Source organism: Mustela putorius, unplaced genomic scaffold, assembly GCF_011764305.1.
Source record: "Mustela putorius furo isolate JIRA1106 unplaced genomic scaffold, ASM1176430v1.1 tig00003834_pilon_pilon_pilon, whole genome shotgun sequence".
Taxonomy (NCBI): Eukaryota; Metazoa; Chordata; class Mammalia; order Carnivora; family Mustelidae; genus Mustela; species Mustela putorius.
Window position 1 is genome coordinate 55,512,196 of NW_025421987.1, and position 19,256 is coordinate 55,531,451.

General features: G+C 38.9%; 2 protein-coding genes across 12 annotated transcripts in view; one reads left to right on the top strand and one right to left on the bottom strand.

Annotated features, from left to right (window-relative positions):
• The window catches only part of MED12L (mediator complex subunit 12L), a 324,346-nt gene that overhangs the window by 144,338 nt on the left and 160,752 nt on the right, over window positions 1-19,256 (top strand). The gene's annotated exons all lie outside the window — the stretch shown is intronic.
• Window positions 1-19,256, bottom strand: part of P2RY14 (purinergic receptor P2Y14) — a 55,526-nt gene that overhangs the window by 19,617 nt on the left and 16,653 nt on the right. The window contains exon 2 of one of the 4 annotated variants that reach the window (XM_004755560.3): window positions 5,835-5,934. The exons of 1 other annotated variant lie outside the window; for it this stretch is intronic. The gene's annotated coding sequence lies outside the window, so the exon portion shown is untranslated. Of the gene's footprint in view, window positions 1-5,247; window positions 5,780-5,834; window positions 8,332-19,256 lie in introns of those variants that run through there. 2 more of the 4 variants (XM_004755559.3, XM_004755556.3) reach the window with 2 other exon arrangements.

A 19,256-nucleotide genomic window follows, 5' to 3' on the forward strand; every position in this document is an offset into this window, starting at 1 on the left:
TTTTTGGTGCGTAAAATTGGATCAACCATAATCTTTAATTTATAAAATACTCTTATGCAAAGTTGATGCAAGTTTGACTTTAAAAAGTTTGATTCTGTTATTTTATCATGTTAATAGTTTTCCTTAAACTAAATAACCAAAACAAAAGGCAAGATGGTAATAAGCTACGTGTAGCTGAATGCTTTGCCCTCCTTCCCAAAGGCCATCTCTGGCCATCATGTGTCCTGAATCCTATTTTCTTCATTCTCCTGCTGTCTGTTTTGTAGTGTTCTATATATTTTCCTAAAAGTGTGTGTGTATCTGTGTGTGTGTGTGTGTTTAAAAAGGCCACATGTGATCTTTTAGTGACTTAACTGTATCATACCACATATCATCCATGTTATTGAGTATTGTTTTATCATTCATTTGTCTTGATGACTATAACCTTCCTTTGACCATTTCAGTTCATACAGTCAGTTTCATGTGTTTGGGGTGTTTCTGGGTTTTTGCCCTTGTAAACTATGTTGAGATGTATACCCATATTGACTCTTGATGAACATGTGAAAAATTTTCCTGTGGGGATAAATCTAGAAGTTAAATTGTTGATTCATAGGGTTTATGAATGTTAAAATAATGGAAACAGTGTTCAAACTATGTTCTAAAGTGGTTGTACCAATTTATACTCCTATCAATAGTGTGTAATGATACTATGGTCACAAATCTTCCTCAACATTTCATATTCTCAAAGTTTTACAGTTTTTGTTTGTGACACGATATTATATTGTGGTATTGATTTGCATTTCCATGATAACTGATGATATAGGCATCTTATCATATAATAATCAGTTATTTCCATGAAATGTCAACTCATCTGACTCATTTTTCTGTTGGGTTGTTTATGCTATCATTGATTTGTAAAAATTCTTCAAATATTGTTGATAACTGCTTTGTTTGGGTGTATATATGGTGAATCGCCTTTCCCAGATTGTAACTTGTCTTTTCACTTTTTAAGATTTATTTTGATAAACAAAAGTTACGGATTTTAATGTAGTCAAATTACTTTTTTTTTTTTTTTTGAGCTGGTGTTTTTTTGCATCAAAAGAAAATTTTTCTATCTTTTTCTATCTCAAAGCCTAAACTAACAGTTCTTACAATATGGCCTCTTATGTCCATGGGGGTCCTTGACACCCTTGCAGGCAGGCATTGAAAATCAACACATCTTTCAAAGAATAGTAACATGTTATTTGCCTTTTCTAACTCGTTACACTGACATTTGTATAAAAGGTGCAAATGCTGTGGTATGTAAAACAAACCTGATGGGACTTTAGTACCAGTCAAGGCCTTGTACACACCTGTGCTGTAGTCCCTGCATTACTGCTCTGCATTCCCACTAACCAGGGAAAGAAAAGGCTAAGTGTCCTCGATGAAGTAATGTTTATTGTACTTGGTTAAATCTTACCCCTTAAATATGTGTTGTAAATTTTTTGCATTATAGAATAGGAATAGTTCCTAAAGCTTTTACTAGATATGATGGTTGTCTAGAGCAACAACACTGGAGTGACTGAGCCATGAGCTGAATTAGAGGCTTTTCCCTGAAACACTGTTTTTACTTGAAAGAATGATAACAAACTATAGTAATTCAGACTGAAGTATTTGGCAGACATTTTCTCAAAAAACAGATGAAGTGAGTCTTCACCAAGGAAAACAAATAGCAGCACTTTCCAGTACTTAGATAGATCAGTGCCAATATTAATACTATTTTTTGATATTATATAATGAAGAGTATATTCTGCATGAATTCTGCATGAGTGTACATCTCCAAGTGACTGATGATTGTATCATGTTATAAAATCTAGCACAGATCAAAGGCTTATTCAGAGACTAGGTTAGACTAAAGGATTTTAACGTAAGAGGAATATTCATCGATGGGGATTTAGAGTCTACATTGTAAACAACATTTAAGAAACCACCACTTTTTGAGTTTTCATGTGGCGCCAAAGAACAAAATCCAGAAGGCTACTACATACTTCTTCCTTTTCCTATTACATATCTGTGTGAGACTGGATTTTCTTTAATATGCTTTAATTAAAACTACCATTTGAAACTAATTAAATGCAGAAATGAATATGCGAATCTTAGTCTAGATGTAAATATGGCTAGATTTAACTTACACAAATGAAAGCTCTTCAGACAACTGGGTGTTGGGAAAGGGATCTTGAGACCAAAAGTTTGAGAATTTGTGGCAAAATATATTTTACTGTTTTTTCTAATAAGGCTTTCTGGGGGTTAATTTGCTTATTTTGATGTCGGCTTTAATTTATGCATATACTAGACAGTATGTGGGCTGTCTATAAATACCAAAACAGGACACCAGACATTTATAAAGAGTAATTAAATTCTAAAAATAAGTAAAACTTCCCAGTCTATCATTGTAACTTTTACAGATCAGATATCTTTCATTTCACTTTTTTCTTTGGTAAGGTTGTCTGTTTGGTTATTCATCCACCCACAAGGCATGAGAATTAAGCATATATTAACCTTCATGTCTTTTCTCCACCTCTCTCTATGTAGGACTACCACCTGTAGGGCTCAGGGCTCTGGGTTCTCAATCGCTAGGTCTCTGGCTGTCAGGCTCCCTGGTCGGTCTGCTTATTTACAGTGTGGGTTACTTAACTGTGGTTGCTACTTAGTGGGCATATGTTGATAGATGCTTGCCACCTGTGTGCTGGCACAGTCCCCAGTTTTCTGTTGAAATGATGGAAGGTAAATTGGGAGAACTATTCATGCTCCCTTATTTTGCAGTTTCTTGTTTGGCCCTCTGAGTAGCAGATGCTAACTCAAAAAGTTTCCTGTGAGGGGGCACCTGGGTGGCTCAGTGGGTTAAGCCTCTGCCTTCGGCTCAGGCTATGATCTCAGGGTCCTGGGATCGAGCCCCACATGGGGCTCTCTGCTCAGCAAGGAGCCTGTTTCCCCCCCCCCCTCTGCCTGCCTCTCTGCCTACTTGTGATATCTCTCTCTCTCTCTCTCTGTCTGTCAAATAAATAAATAAAATATTAAAAGTTTCCTGTGAGGTTTTTAATCTTGCTAATACTATCTCGGATCTAATAAGTTATTAGCAAGGACGGGGGAGAAAATTCTATTTTTATTGAATAGCTGCTACGTGTCAGATACTAACGTGCCACATTAGTATCTTAGCGGCTCTTTGTGGTGATAAGCTTTATTATGATGTTTTATGGGTTAGGGAATGGAGGAAGATCATAGAGGCAGAAGAGCTAAGAAACAAATGTAGCTCAAGGTCACAGTAGATTCAAATTCAGCTCTTTTTCTACCATATAAAATTGCCTCTGTAAAAATCTGAGTGCCTGTAATATTGCCCGTTTTATGCAATGTAATTATTGTCACTGTTGTGCAAACAAGTTAAGAGGCAGAGCAGTCCTGTACACTTTTGCATCTCCAAACTTGTGTTTATGTATAAATTACAGTTTTTATTGGGCACATTCATCTCTTTAGATCAGAGAGAGATGGGATAGGTGAGAGGGTACCAGATTTGAAGCTAGATGGCTTTTCCTTGAAGTCCCGTTGTTGGCCTTTATTAGCTGTGTTACTGTGTTCAAGTCAACGAACCTCCCTGGACCCTAGCTTCCTAACTGGTAAAACAGAGCCCAAAACAGAAGGCATTTCCCATTGTAATTTGGCTGCAGGAAACGTCCAGTTTTGATAATATCTGTGCAAATGCTTTAAAAACAGAGGGCTGTATCTGTGGAGATTTGTTACTTGGAATTGTTAATTAGAAGTCCTGGATCTTGCTGTCATACTACAATTATGTAAAATATGATTAATAGTTTTTTCCTCACCCCTTGACTTTTGGGGCTGCCTTTTGAGACCGTTTCTCTTTCTTTCCTATTAGAGTGAGTCATATAAAATTGCTAATATTTGGCTGTTTTTTTTAACCTACAAATGGGGAAATTTCATATGATTAGTATACTAATACACTTAATAGTTATTAGTGAAATTACACATGAATGGTTAACAAAGTCTGTATAGTAAAGCATATGGCAAGAAGTAAGTAAGCCTACATGTTGGTCTTGTTTTTCTTTCCTTTTTCTTTTTCTTTTTTAAGTTCCAAGGTTTTTTTTTTAAGATTTTATTTATTTGGAGAGAGCAGGAGAAAGAGTGAACAAGCGTGAGAGAGTGCACAAGTGGTGTAAAGGGCAGAGAGGGAGAAGCAGACTCCCCACTGAATAAGTAGCCCAGTGTGGGGCTTGATCGGACTCTGGGATCATGACCTGAGCCAAAGGCAAGGCTTAACCAACTATAATCCCTACCAGTTGTTCAAGGTTTGTGTTGAAGAAGCACTAAAGGTGAAACAGTCTTCCCCTATAATGGGAGGGGCTGATACAGAAAGTCCTCTAGAACGGAAAGAGGGCTATAGATGTATATAGATTTTCTCCCACGAATGCTATCTTTAAGTGGGGAAAACTGGCAAGAAAGTTGGTAAGTGGGGTGCCTGGGTGGCTCAGTCAGTTAAACATCTGTCTTCAGCTCAGGTGCTGGGATCATATCCCACACTGGACTCGTTGCTCAGCAGGGAGTCTGCTTCCCCCTCTCCCTGTTTGTGCTCACTCTCTTCTGTGTCAAATAAAATCTTAAAAAAATTTGGTAAATATAAAAATGAATTAAGAAGAGGCTTAAAAGATTACATTTTTGATGTTTAGAAAATCACTGGTTAAGAAGATTCATAGCTTTTTAAAAAATATTAAAGTTTGTGACTTTTAAAACATTTTTCCCAGCAGAGTTGTTGGGAGGCCCTCATGGTTGATAAATGATCCTATCTCTCTGCCCTCTACCAGTCACAATGTTCTTACCGTTTCCCCAATAGGGCTCTTAAATAACTGTTTTTGCTAGGAAACATACTAGAGTGGATTCTAATTTTAAATGAAATTTAAAATTATCTGTTATTCTAGACTTTATGAAATTTACTATACAATTTTTAGAAAAAAACAAATAAAAATAAGTTCCACAAGTTGTTCTTTGTCCTTGCCACCCACAAATTAAAATTTAAAACCCCCCCCAAAATTCCCCCCCACAAAAAAACCACTGATTACTTGATATTTAAATGTTAGTAAAGTCTCAGAGAAAGAAATCAGAAAAATCAAAGATACGAAAAGCCAAGCCCAAGATGTTAAAAAAAAAAAAACAACCTAAAATAGCAACCATGAGGCTTATTTAATTTCTGTGTCTTTCCTTTAAAAATCAGTTGTGACTCACCATTAGTTCCACACAAGTAGCTTAGGCATTTAGGTTTCAGAGAAGACTTTAAATCCTTCCTTGCATGAAGTGTTTTGCCTTTGGTTTCAGGCTTTGCGGAGTTGGGGCATTTGTGCTCTTAAACCAAACCTATTTTGTCTGTCTGTCTGCAGCTTTTCCTTTCTTTATTGGGCAATCTCAGCTCCGAGGATTACATCATAGCCCAGCTCTATCGGTGCTTCTTACCGTATCCGAAGCTGATTTTAACCCACTTTTCACACACACACAGAGCACTGTCTTACATTGTCTACAAGCAATAAGTTTATGAATTTTTTAAAAAGTAGTGATTTCTTAAAGCTTAATGCATGAGCCCATGGAAGAAATTCCTGCCCCAGGCAGTTAAAAGGAACATTGATGGGGAACAGTTAATTGGACTTAGTTTAGTTTTTGAATTTGGAAATCAAGTCTCATCTGTAAATCTGTCTCTTATCATTTAATCCATTAAAAAAAAGAATTTAGTACAACACGAGTATAAACAGCCATTTCACATTGGAATCACAAATACTCTTTAAATATACTCTGCATCGGGAGGACCTTTTTTTACTTACCAGTTTTTCCAGCCTCTCTTCCTCTCTGTTGGCAAGATTGGATCAGCAGCTGAGTGTAACATCTGATGTTGAGGGAAATAGACTTTGCTCTCTGCTTGGGCTGCGCGTGTTGACCAGTGGGAAATGCTGCATTAGCTCTCAGACCAAAACACATAAAGTACTCTATGAAATGTTGACATCTTGCCAACGGCTTGGATGTCAAATACTCCAGATGTCCAGTGCTCTTCGGAGCCCAGCTCTACTATGTGCTTGTATAAGTCAGATGTGATTTATGCTTAAGGTTACAGATTATCAAGGCCCGACCAAACAGTGACTGGTGTGAAACTGGGTAGAGCGAGAAAGGGGAGAGCAACAGAGCAAATGAGAGCTCCAGCCAGCAGGAGGCTAGATCTTTCCCATGCCTAGCCGTGACCTCTTCCTGTGAAGCTGTTGTAAGAATAGCTTCTGTGTTTATTGGGAAGTATTTTCAAATTGTACTTCACATGGCTTCAACTGACTCCTTGAAACTTGTTGGAAAATGGAGAAATATTTGGAACAAATGAGACCAGAACAAATTGCCACTTTCAGTTGCAGGGGAAGAAGGTGGAAGGCTATGCAGGTAGGCTGATCACCTATGAGTCTCGATCAGTCTTTATTGAAAGACCTAGTAACACACTGACCTGGTTCTAAGGGTATACTGATGGTGCCTGATCTACTCAAGCTGTTAATGTTGACGTATTCCCAACCTTGAACTGTGACTCTAATCTTTCTTCGGGTTACCTCTCCTCTTCAATTTGGTTTCTGAACACCCTGTTTGAGCCACACTTTTGGATTCCTTCCTCATTTAACAAACTGTTGCTGGGACTCATTGTTCTTACACAGTGTTCTGGATTAATGTAATCATAGTACTTCTCTCAGGAGGAAGGGGGCATGAGTCTCCTAAACTCTACTTTAAACTCATCTGGTTTGGACCTGTATCATCAACTTTACTCACTTTACCACTTTCTTTCCCTTTCTCTTAGGATAGCCTGCTCATTATCAGTCATGCTTATTATCATTATCACACGAAACAAAACCCCTGAAAGCCATCCCTTGACTTAAGCCCTTTTATTAGGTACTACTGTCTATTAGTCACCCAAACTGTAAACTGTCAAATTATCCTTCGTGATTTCCTCTGCTCATACCCAGTGTATCAGCAAAGCTTGATGAAGTTTTTAAACACCTAAATATTTCTTATTTATGATTCCCACTAAACCTGTATTCCCTACCCTAGCCGACTCCCCAGTGTCTACCCTTCACTTATTCCTGAGAGGGATCCTTCTAAAATACAAAGCATAGCCATGCCCTTTACGTGGGTCCCTGTCACTGTACAAGGGAAGTTCATCCTATTGAATCTGACAGACGTAGTGCTTTGTGATTTGATGGTCCTCATCTACCACTGCTTGCCTGCAGTTCTTGCCTCCTGGCTTGAGCTTATGCCTTTGCCTCTCTCTGGAATATCTTCTTTCTCCTTTTTCCTGGGTCATCCTGGATTTGAACTGCTTTAAAAATTTCATGGAGTCATCTTAAAAACTAAATGTTTAGTTTCATCCTATAGAAAAATATCTTTGAAATTCTACATTTCATGTGCTTATTGTTTAAAATGTGCTAAAATGATGGCATAACTCTTTAGTAAGTTTGTCTGAGTTCAGTTTATTTTATTTCTTATACCTGCAGAAACCCACTCATCCTCTTTTCTGTTAGCCAAAAGTGGTATTGATTGATACTTCCACCTACCTATTCTGACATTCGTCTGTTCATCTCGTCAGTCAACTGCTGTTGAACGGTTGCCTTCTGCAGGCTGGGTACTGAGAGGGCCCTGGGGTGTAACGGAGTTCTTTACCTGTGCTCTTTAATTTTCTTCTCTTTGTTTCTCTCAGTTAGATTGGGAGCTGATGAAGGCAGAGCAATATCTTGACAATTTTGTATCTTTAGCACCTACCATTTTTACTCATGGAATTAAAAGAACACAAAAGTAAAGATGTGTTGGTTTCTAAATTTTCTTTTTCTTCTAAGATTTTCTTGTAACACTTGTGTTTCATAAATGAGACTTGTAAATATTGGTAAGGGGCAGAATAAAAGTTAATAGGCTTAGTTTCTTTCTTTCTTTTTTTGTTTTATTTTTGAAGGCTTATGATTTGTATGTAAAAATGAACTGATTCTATAAATACTCAATTTGATTGCCAGGAATAAGTTTGTAGTCTGGTAACTGCTATAACTTGCTCAGATACATAGAAACCTTAAGTCAGATATGTATATTTTAACCAAAACCAGTACTTAGGGCTATGTGGATCATGTTTGGTTCAATTTATGATGGTAATTTTTTAAAAAAAATATTGATCTTAAAAAAAGATTTTTATTTCATTTATTTTTTGTGGTAGGAAGAGGGAGAGAGATTCTCTACTTACTTATTTAGAGTGTGAGTGGAGTCTTGGGTGGGGGGAGGGAGAGAGAATCTCAAGCAGACTCTGCCCTGAGCGACAGCCTGATGCAGGGCTTGATCCCATGACCCTGAGATCATGGCCTGAGCTGAAATCACAAGTTGGACGCTTAACCGACTAAGCCACCCAGGTGCTCCAAGATTGATTTATTTGAAAGAGAGAGCGCTGATGAATGTGAGTGTGTGAAGGTGTGCTCGCATGAGTTGGGGGGGGCGGGGGGGCAGAGGGAGAGAACCTCAGAGAGGCTCCCCACTGAGCATGAATCCAGACCCCTGCCCCCCAATCTCAAACCCTGAGGTCATGAACCAAGCGGAAATCAAGAGTTGGAGGCTTAACCAACTAAGTCACTCAGGTACCCCATGATTGCAGTTTTGAAAGGATGTCTACTATGTGAAAATGCCCAAGGGTAAAAAAAATATATATTTTTAAGGAACTTGTCCATTTGTAACAGTATTTCATTTGTAAGTTGAAGGAAGAACTGAAGGCACTTTAAACCCGAATCTCTAAGTCTATGATTTCCATACTCTTGGAGAGTTACAAGGAAAAAGTATTGATGGAATTCATTAGCACAAAACTTAAGGCCTTAGGGAAACTTGGGGTCATGACAGGCATGACATGAGTAATGAGCTAAATATCAGTCTGTTCTAAGGAGACATGGGGGGCATATTCTCATCAACTAGCTAATTTTGGAAACATACCCCTTTTTATTTTATTTAAGTTGATCATGTCTATAGTTTTGTACTCTGCCAGAAATCACTGGACTAACTGTCCCAAGAGTCCCCTAGCCCTTGCCACACACATTCTCCACTTGAGGCAATGACAGCATGTAATGTGCATGTTGATGTGGTTTAGACCAGGTCCTGTTTCCAAACACACTACCTATTTAATTTATGTTATGTTATGTTATGTTATGTTATGTTATGTTATGTTATGTTATGTTATGTTATTTTTTACCTCTGGCCCTTGTCAGGCTAGTATTTCCTCATCCTGAAATGGATCCTATCGTCCATTTCTACCTGTTGAACCATTGTGTATCCCTTAAAATATAGCTCAGATCCACTGTTCATGGAGGCTTTTCCTTATCTTACCACTATATGGCTTAATCTGAATTCTGATTAGGCCACTTCTGAGACCCTGTACTGTGTCACAGATGGTAGTGGTTGTTTCATCTGGTTTTGGGGGAAGGTGAGTTTTTGCTGATGTTCCCTGAGTCTGTTATTTGTGGGATCACCAGATCTGTCAGCCAGGAGGGCAGGTGATGTTTCTGCAGCTTTTGTCACCTCATATTCCCAAGGCTCTCCAGGCTGTGCTTGGTGCATTATTACCCTTTTGCTTAGCAATCCACAGACACCTTGCTTTCTAAAACTCTAGCTCATTGAAAGCGGAAGGTCTTTTAGGTACAAAGAGGGGACTGTATGTAATCAATGAAGACCTCCATTACTTTTCGTTTGTTTTCCCTTAGCAATTTGAACATCATTTTATGTATGTATGTATGTGTGTATTTATATATTTAATTCAAATTAAACTAATGTAAAACTTTTATTCAAGTAATGCATTTATGTACTTTAATAAATCAAATAATTTTATACATCTTTTAATGGAAAATAACAGTTCCTGCTGTTTCCCTGTGTCCTAGTGGCTACCTTTTTCACATTGTAGCTATTATTTTTAGGTATTAACCCTTGAATTTTTACATAAATGACAGGTCTTGGCTTTTAGTAGCATCTGTTGACTTCTTTGGGTGGAAGATGAAGTTTCAGCTCCCTTATTCTTCAGCACTTCTCCTCACCTAGGTATTAGGTTTATAATCTCTGGATAAATCAGTATCACTCATATAATAAGAGTTATGTAAATATCATTTATGGCTGAGGCTCATCACATACTTTGAAAGGGGTTACAATTCCGCAGCTTGCTCTAGTGACCAGGAGAAACCGTGCCCTATTGGTCTAATGAGGGCCTCATGGTTCAGACTGCCCATGTTCCCATTTTCAGTTAATTAAGATATGTAAACATGCTATAGAAATGTTAGTTCTCATCACTTGAATGTTAAAATTTGAGCCAAACTTTATTCAGTCTAGTTCTTAGCTGTATGTGTATGAATACATTTAAAAGTATTTTTGCTGGGGCGCCTGGGTGGCTCAGTTGGTTCAGCGTCTGCCTTCAGCTCAGGTCATGATCCCAGGGTCCTGGGATTGAGCCCTGTTTGGGCTTTCTGTCCTGTGGGGAGCCTGTTCCTCCCTCTCCCTCTGCCTGCCTTGTGCTCTTTCTCTCTCTCTGTCAAATAAATGAATAAAATCTTTTAAAAAAATGTATTTTTGCCAACAGATGCATTTAGAGAAATATGTAAAGTCCAGGTGTGCATGAATGTATAAGCTTTTGCTGGGGAGATACTTAGTAGCATTGTAGCTCAACAGAGGGGAAATGTCTGTGGATAAATGCTTGTTCTTAATAATTTTCTGTTACATTGCACTGGAAAGACATTTTACTAAAGATAAAGACCTTTATCTATTTTGGGCATTTCGCTCTTGGCAACATATTTTTAAAAATTAGAGAGAGTGAGGGAGCATAACAGGAGGGGCAGAAGGAGAGAGAGTCTCGAGCAGATGCCTCGCCAAGTGTGGAGCCTGGTGCATGGCTTGATCTCATGACCCTGAGATCATGACCTGAGCCAAAACCAAGAACTGGGTTCTTAACCGTCCGAGCCACTCAGGTGCCCCTTGGCAACTTATTTAATAGTAATTACTGCTATCTTGGAAAAGTCACATACAGAATATATACATACTTCCAAAACTATGTTTTTATTTTCTAGTTGAAGTTTATCTGCTGTGGAAAGCCTTAATCAAATTCTTTTCCTTTACTTTGCTGTAGTTTTTTGGTAGTGTTTCCTAGAAGGCTTATTTTATATTTGATAGGCGAGGCTCTTGGTTTTATTCATTTAAAAATAGACAGTCATTTAGAACGTAAAAACTTCTGATTCCTAAATAGGAAGCCTGGGGTTTGGCTTGTGGAGCTGAAGAGATTGTTGGGAGACCAAGTTCATGTAAGAAGACACTGTCTGAGGACAAATCTAACAGACAATTGATGGGATGTGGGAGGAAGGCAGTGGCTCTCATTTGTTGGTAAAAATGCTCTCTTGGGTAGTATCCTAGTCTATCATACTAATTTATAACCCTCATGTGTGGCAGTATGACTTAAATATCTACCTAAACTTGTGTTCGAAAGGGACGGGTGTCTAAATAATGAGCACCCAGTAGAACGTCCATGGTGGTTACATAGTGCTTCTCGTAAGGATGTGGGGTGTGAGTGCCCGGGGGCTGAGCATCTCTGGCCCGGTGCCTTTCACAGATGTCTGTAACTGAACACATCTCCTTTTCCTGGAGCCTTCCAGTCCTTCCCTAGGGGGTTTCAGTCCATCAGAGCTGGCCCTTGTTGTGAAACCTTTGACCATCTTTGGCTAGTGTTCCATCAAAATAAGATAGAAATTACAGCAAATTTGTCCAGCATGAAGACAGAGTCAGAGTTAGGTTAATCTGTGATTCTTTGTGCTTTCCCACATAACATATTTAGAAAGTTAAATTTGAGTATACTTGAGAGGTCTGCTTCTGAAAGCGAAGAGACCTTGGGCTAGTTCTGTAATCTCTCTCAATCTAGAGAAAAAGAGTCTAGTGTCCCTTACCTCAATAAAGTTGTTGGAAAGTTTAAATGAAGTATGTATTTCTTACTGTAGTGCCCAGCCAAAATAGGTGGTCTGTAAGTGGCAGGGGCTTTTAGTAATATAATCGTAGGCTATTTGCCATTTTACAGTTTTCTTGAAAATGTACGGTCATTCAATGTATGTTAGATATGGAATGCAGTACTTTGAAGCTTTAATGAATATTCATTTCTAAGGACAGATCCAAATTGGAGAGTGGGCTTTTGATTCAACTGATTGGGTGTGACTAGGAAAGCTCTCTCAGATGACATGATCATACATAACCTTGGGAGAGGTAGTGCTGAATTATAAACATATTCTCGGGAGGAAAGAAGCAGGAGCCTGGTGAGCCTACATCTAAGACAGGCACAGCTGATAGAATGCCTCCTGAGTGGGCTCGTCTGTGGTCTGGATTCCCTGAAGCCCTTGGCAAGGAAGCTCACCCAGTCTCTTTGTTTCTTTCTTTTTTCTTAATTGAAGTTTAGTTAATATATATGATGTTATATTAATTTCAGTGAACAACATAGTGATTCAACAATCCAATGCATTTCTCAGTGCTCACCATGTTAAGTGTCGTCCCCTTTTGTCTCCATACAGATGTTGTTATAATATTGGCTGTATTCCTGTTGCCCTATTTTTCATGACTTATTTTATTTTTACTTAATTATTTTTGAAGATTTTAAAAATTTATTTGACAGAGACAGAGCACAAGCAGGGGGAGGGGCAAAGGAGAGGGAGAAGCTGCAGGCTTTCCCCCTCGCCCTCTTGAGCAGGGAGCCCTACACCCAGGACTCTGTCCCAGGACCCTGGGATCATGACCTGAGCAGAAGGCAGACACTTAACCAACTAAGCCACCCAGGCGCCCTTCTGTGACTTATTTTATAACTGCAGGTTTTCATCTCTTAATCCCCTTCATCTCCTTGCTCTTGACCCTTTTCAACTCCAGAAATTCTTAGTGTTCCACTGTTTTTAGTTAAGGTAAACAAAATGTGTGGTCCTAAAGCCTCTCCCTTGCCAGGAATCCCATCAAATTGCTGCCCTGCAGGAAAGACTATAACACTTATTATGCTACTGGTTATTTCTTCATGTCCCGATGAGTCTCTCTCATTGTAAAGCCTAGGACAGGCTAAGTAAGAGGAGAGGCAGGAAACATTTTTCCTTAGGTAAGGAAAACAAGAGCTCTTATGGGTGAGTATTTTGTAATTATTTTGTTAATTCAGCTGACTGGTTATTAATCCATTCTGGCTTTTGTGGGAAATGGCTTAGGTGTTGTTTGTTTTGTTTTGTTTTAAATGGGCTGGCCTTAGCGCAGGAACATAATGTTTGAATTTACTAAATGATTTCTTGTCATTTGCCAAACCAAATATTATTTATCAACTCCTTGTATGAAGTCTCTGCTGTTTACCAGGAATTAGGATGCTTAGCACTCTATTGGAGGCACTTAGTTTCAAAAAACAAAATAAGACCGCCCATGATAAAACTACTTCTGAAATAGGAGAAATGGTGTGTTTTAAAAAGAAAATGATTGAGATTGTAGACCCTTTTGATCTGTTAAGTTTGGAGTGGTTTCTAAGTGACCTTGCTTTGGCGGCATGTTTATGTAGCTTCTTTCTCTGTAGCTTTTATTCTACAACTTTAAGCCTTTTTCTACTCTATGCCAATTGCAAAGTTGTATTTAGTTTAAATATTTATAGGATCTTGCCACTGTAAAGTTTTCTTTTAGGCAGTTGGAACATTTTTTGACTTGTAGTCTGGGAATACGAGAGCCAGCCTGTCTGATCAGTTGAGGCTGAGATGGCCTTATTTAGAACACTGGTTTGGGTACATACTAGCTGTGTAGCTTGGGCACATTACTTCACCTCTCTGGGTCTCAGAATTCTCTTCCTTCGAATGATCTATATACAAAGGCAATAATAATACTTATTTCAAAATATTTGTTGTATGTCTGGCACATAGAAGAGTAGAATTAATGTTGCCTTCCATAAGTATTATTTCCTTGAGGGAGAATTAGAAAAAAAAAAATCTTGAAGAAGACTTGATTTGAGAGAATGTCTTATTATATCTAAAATGTAATGATTGCTTAAAGAACACATGATTTTGAAGTAGAACTTAACTATAATATTTTTGGTTCTGTGTCTTATCATAATTTTCCTCTGGCCTGTGTTCAGTCTGTTGTGTCATCTGAACCATTTGGCATAAATGAGATTAACACAAATTTCAAATGCCAACTTTATTTTCTATGCTGTGACATTTTAATGATAACTAATATTTGCTGCTTCCTTTCCCACCTTTCCTCTCCAATTTGCTTTAAGCATTTTGTATGCAGACACGTTTTGGTCTGAAGTTCACAGTTTTTCTGCCATGAAGTCAACTCTATTTATTTTTTTAATAAATCAAAGTTAGTGAAGGTGCAGACTGATTATCTATACTGTTTCAATCTGTGGGTCTTTGTGGTACTCTGAGGCATTTATAGGCCTCCTTTTTGGGAGGCATTATCACTTAGAGGCACAAAGTGGCAGTTCCCATACTGCTTGAGACCACCCTGAGGTGGGTGAGAAAGATCTGGAAGTTTCAAGGTACCTAGCTTGGACATATAATCAAATACTCCAGAGCCTCACAATCATCATTGGTGAAATAATGTTACCACTTTCTTTAGTTTTGTTGGTTGGCTTTGCTGACGCAAATATTTTTAGTGTGTTCCATTATGTGTGCTGCTCATAAACCAGGTGAAGGAAATTTCTTGTTGCCTTCTTGAAGGAGAAATGAAAGATTGATTAATGCAGCACAGTCTGGATTGGCCCTGGTTCAAGTTCCAAGGTGCCCCTTGAAGCCGGAGAATGAGAATTTTCATTTTCTGAGATGTTGCTGGAGGAGTGACTAGTCATCTTCAGAACTGTGACACTTCCTGAGGAACTTTTTTTTATTTCCACCTTTGTTCACTTGACATCTAACATTAAAAACTGATGAGCTTTGGTGTTTTTAGAGTCTTTTGGGACAAGTGTTTGGATCTGCCCCCTGCAAGGTAGAGAAGGTGTGGCCATGGAGCTCTGGAGTCAGGTAGGTGTGTGCTATTCTTCCCCTTTGCCACCGGTGAGATGCTGCTGATAATGGCACCTCCCTGACAGGGTTGCTGAGTGACTTGGTGTGAAATAGTACATATGGAATGCACAGTGTGTGTCGCTAGGTATAGCTAATAAAGTCTAGTAGTATGTTTGCTGATTTTTTTTTTTCCAAATTGAGGTAATTGTGTTCTCCTCAAACCCACCCCTTCTTAGTAGGCATATTTTAGAAACAGATACCAGCATTTTGATTCCTGGGGCATCTATCTGTGTTCTGTAGTTGCGTTATCATTTAGAGATTATGCAAATAGGACCTGAACACTTCATGTCTGTAGTAAGGATTGGGGGGTTTTGGGTTTTGGGGGAAGGGTGGACAAAAGTGGGCAGAAAGTGAGGATAGAGATGATGCTGTGATGATAAGCTTTTTACTCATATACTCAATGGCTCAGTTAATGCCTCAGCATTTCTTGTTTGTTTGTTTTTTTTTTTTTTTTTTTCTTTTTAAGTGGGCTCTGCACTCAAGGAAGGATTTGAACTCAGGACCCTGAGATGAAGAGTCCTGTGTTCCACTGACTGAGCCAGCCAGGTGCCGCTCCCCTCCCCATTGCCTCAGTGTTAATGAGCATATTGGGTTATCTAGGATCCTTTCCTCCTTAAAATTTTCACTTTTTTTGGGGGGGGCGGTTCTTGTAGTGTCTTTCTAAAATGTTTGTGCAGACTTAGTTTCTAGCAACATGTTGTAAAACTGTGTATGTGTGAGTACTTTTTTGTTTTGTTTTGAGCAACTGACTGTAGTTTTTTTTTTTTTTTTTTGAAATCTTAAATAGTGTCCTCGTGGATAAAATAAATGGAAGTATATCTCTGCATGTAGAGATGGGGGTCGGAGTTAGCCTACCTGTTTCTTCTCTACCATTGCCGCTACAATATGTCTGTGATTCACTGTGGTTAAGGAATGCAGTTTGAAAACCGTATCATTTGAGAAGATGTATTTATTGTAGAGTAAGCCCACCCATAAGTTGCAACTATGGGTTTCCTAGATATTTTAGTGATTCAGAACCAGTGAATTGAGGCCAGGGCACTTGGTGATGTGCCATGAACATCGGGCTTTCCTTCAGAAGTAGGTTCTCCTTTTGACCTGTGATAAGGTTTTCTTATTACCTTGAAGATTTAAGGAGAAACTTTCTGACCTGAAGTATATCATTTCAGGAAATACTTTTGAAGAGGTTTCATTTACCAAAGACCTCAGGCTTAGCCAAAACAGATTTGGTTATGGTGATCTTATAATTCATTATTATTATTATTTTTTAAGATTTTATTTATTTTATTTGACAGAGAGAGAGATCACAAGTAGGCAGAGAGGCAGGCAGAGACAGAGGGGGAAGCAGGCTCCCTGCTGAGCAGAGAGCCTGATGGGGGGCTCGATCCCAGGACACCGAGATCATGACCTAAGCCGAAGCCAGCGGCTTAATCCACTGAGCCACCCAGGCGCCCCTATAATTCATTATTTAAGTTGGGACCCTTTTGAGAGTGAAACTGTTAGTTATAATACATTGGGTCTGTGGGAGTGAACTAGGGCTGCCCTAGACAAACCAGTACATATGTTTATCCTAAGACAGTCATACTTCAGATAGAATAGAATCAATCAATCAATCGATTAATTAATTTTTAATGTAGGCTCCACGCCCAATGTGGAGTCCAGTGACGTGGGGCTTGAACTCACAACACTGCGCTCAAGACCTGAGTACCTGGGTGGCTCAGTGAGTTAAGCCTCTGCCTTCAGCTCAGGTCATGATCCCCGGGTCCTAGGATTGAGCCCTGCATTGGGCTCTCTGCTCAGCAGGGAACCTGCCCCCACCCCTCTCTGCCTGCCTCTCTGCGTACTTGTGATCTCTCTCAATCTGTATCAAATAAATAAAATCTTTAAAAAAAAAAAAAGACCTGAGCTGAAATCAAGAGTCACTTAACCAGCAAAGGCACCTTGGTACCCCTGGACAGAACAGAAATTTTGAATACCTAAAATCTTTGAAAGCCTGGGACTTACCTGAAATCTTAAAATGAGCCTCAAGACAAACAAGTTCTACCCTGTCCTTCTTTGCAGAGGATGCTGCTGTGGGAGTGGATTGGCATCTGCTCTGAGCCAACTAATTGATCATCTTCTATGTATAAATACTCTGCACTAGTCTTTAGGAGGATTCTTTCACCAACCACTGAAAAGAACATATTGTTTTTAAACAAAAGTTTAAAGAGTCTCGCCTTACAGTTTAGGCTCATTGCATTCTTTTTCGGCTCTGTTTTTTTCTCTAGTTCTGATTCCTTCCTGATTCTGACAGCGTTAATCCATCCTGTTGTCTCCCTTCTGTAATCCCTATGTTTTAATTCCAAATTATTTGGAATCAAATCCCTTTTTTGTTGTGATAAACATTACAGATTTGTATATACTCTAGAAGGGGACCTTGGGGCATTTTATATTTTTTGGCCAACTACAACATTTAGCTAACTGCCAGGGATGTAGTGGATCCTCACTATATTGATGAGGGCTTATGGCTAAGGAGGTCGTTGGCAGGGTTGGGGTAGCAGAGTAGGAGTGCACTTTAGTCGTAAAAAGAATGAGGGCCATTCAGATTTAATGGACATGGTGTTTGAACATGGAAAGAGGAGCCAAAAGGTCATCTTGCCTAAAATAAAGTTATGTTCACCTCTTATTTACTTCTTCACTGACCTCTACAAATGCTTTTTAAAATTAGCTTTTTTTTTTTTTTTTAAAGATTTTATTTATTTATTCGACAGAGAGAGATCACAAGTAGGCAGAGAGGCAGGCAGAGAGAGAGAGAGAGGAGGAAGCAGGCTCCCTGCTGAGCAGAGAGCCCGATGCGGGACTCGATCCCAGGACCCCGAGATCATGACCCGAGCCGAAGGCAGCGGCTTAACCCACTGAGCCACCCAGGTGCCTCATAAAATTAGCTTTTAATGACTGTTTACCTAAGTACAACACCTACTGGCTTTTGTTCCATGATGATCACTGTCCCGCGTATGTAGGGGTTAGAACCTAATCCTAGAAACGTAATAAACTTCTTATTTGTGTAAATGACTGTAGATATTTTTCCATATGCACATTCCCATCTCTGTTGTGGTTGTACTCACATTAACTTATTATACTCAAAGCTAAGATATCTACAGCATACTCAACCTTGACCTTTATCCTGACAGCAACACATCCATGATGCTGGCTTTCTGCTATTCATCTCTGTCGTGACTGAGGTCTTTGAGGTGTTGAAAGTGTCTCGGCCCTTTCATTCTATGTGTTTCAGGTCAAATTCCCTATATGTTGATAGGGATCTGCATGACCTTGGCTTTGATTCTTTTAGGGGGAGCATCTAGAGTCTTCAGAGCCATGTATGTTTATGCATTTAATTCTGAAATGAGAGAGGTGGAATTTTCTAAATCATGTTACACTTTTTCTTATCCTCATTTGAAAATATTTGTGTATAATAAGAAAGAGTAAGGAGATATTTTGCATGTATGAATGTTGAAGATACAAAAAAAAAAGGCAGAGGTAGTAGTGATGATGGGTAGGGTATTGGCAGCCACCCTTTTATACAAATAACAAAACTAGTTTCTAATCTACCTAATTGGATATAAGGAATTTGATAAATTCTTGCCAGATTGAATTAAAATAATAGTCAAGCCATAGCTTACCTAGAAATATGAGGTGGATGGGTTGGTGGTAAGGAAGCCTAACAGAATGGCCACTGCCTGGTAGGTAGCTCACTGGGGTATAATGGAGAAATGGCCGTTAGTTTTCTTACATCACTTCTGTTAGGGAGGTTGGTTGCTTATCCTTAGGTTAAAGCCTGAATGTCCACATAATTCCTTAAATTACTGGTTCTTAAACTATCATTCCTGGGCCTGGACAGGCAGCATCAGCATTGTCTGGGAACTCACTAGAAATGGAAATTCACAGGAATGACCCCAGACTCCCACATCTTAAAACCCAGGGGTACATGTGTTAGAAGGCATGCTGAAGTTTGAGAATCATTAGTAAACCAACAATTTGTAGTAGCTGGAGGTTGTGAGGACCTTTCGTAATTTGTTAAAAGCCAAAAGGTACGAACACATTTTATACAAGAGTGGGAGATTGGGAAGTCCCTGATTAAGTACTCTGATATGAAGTAAGGGTTTTAATTTTCAGAATATATCCTTCTAGAATTATTAG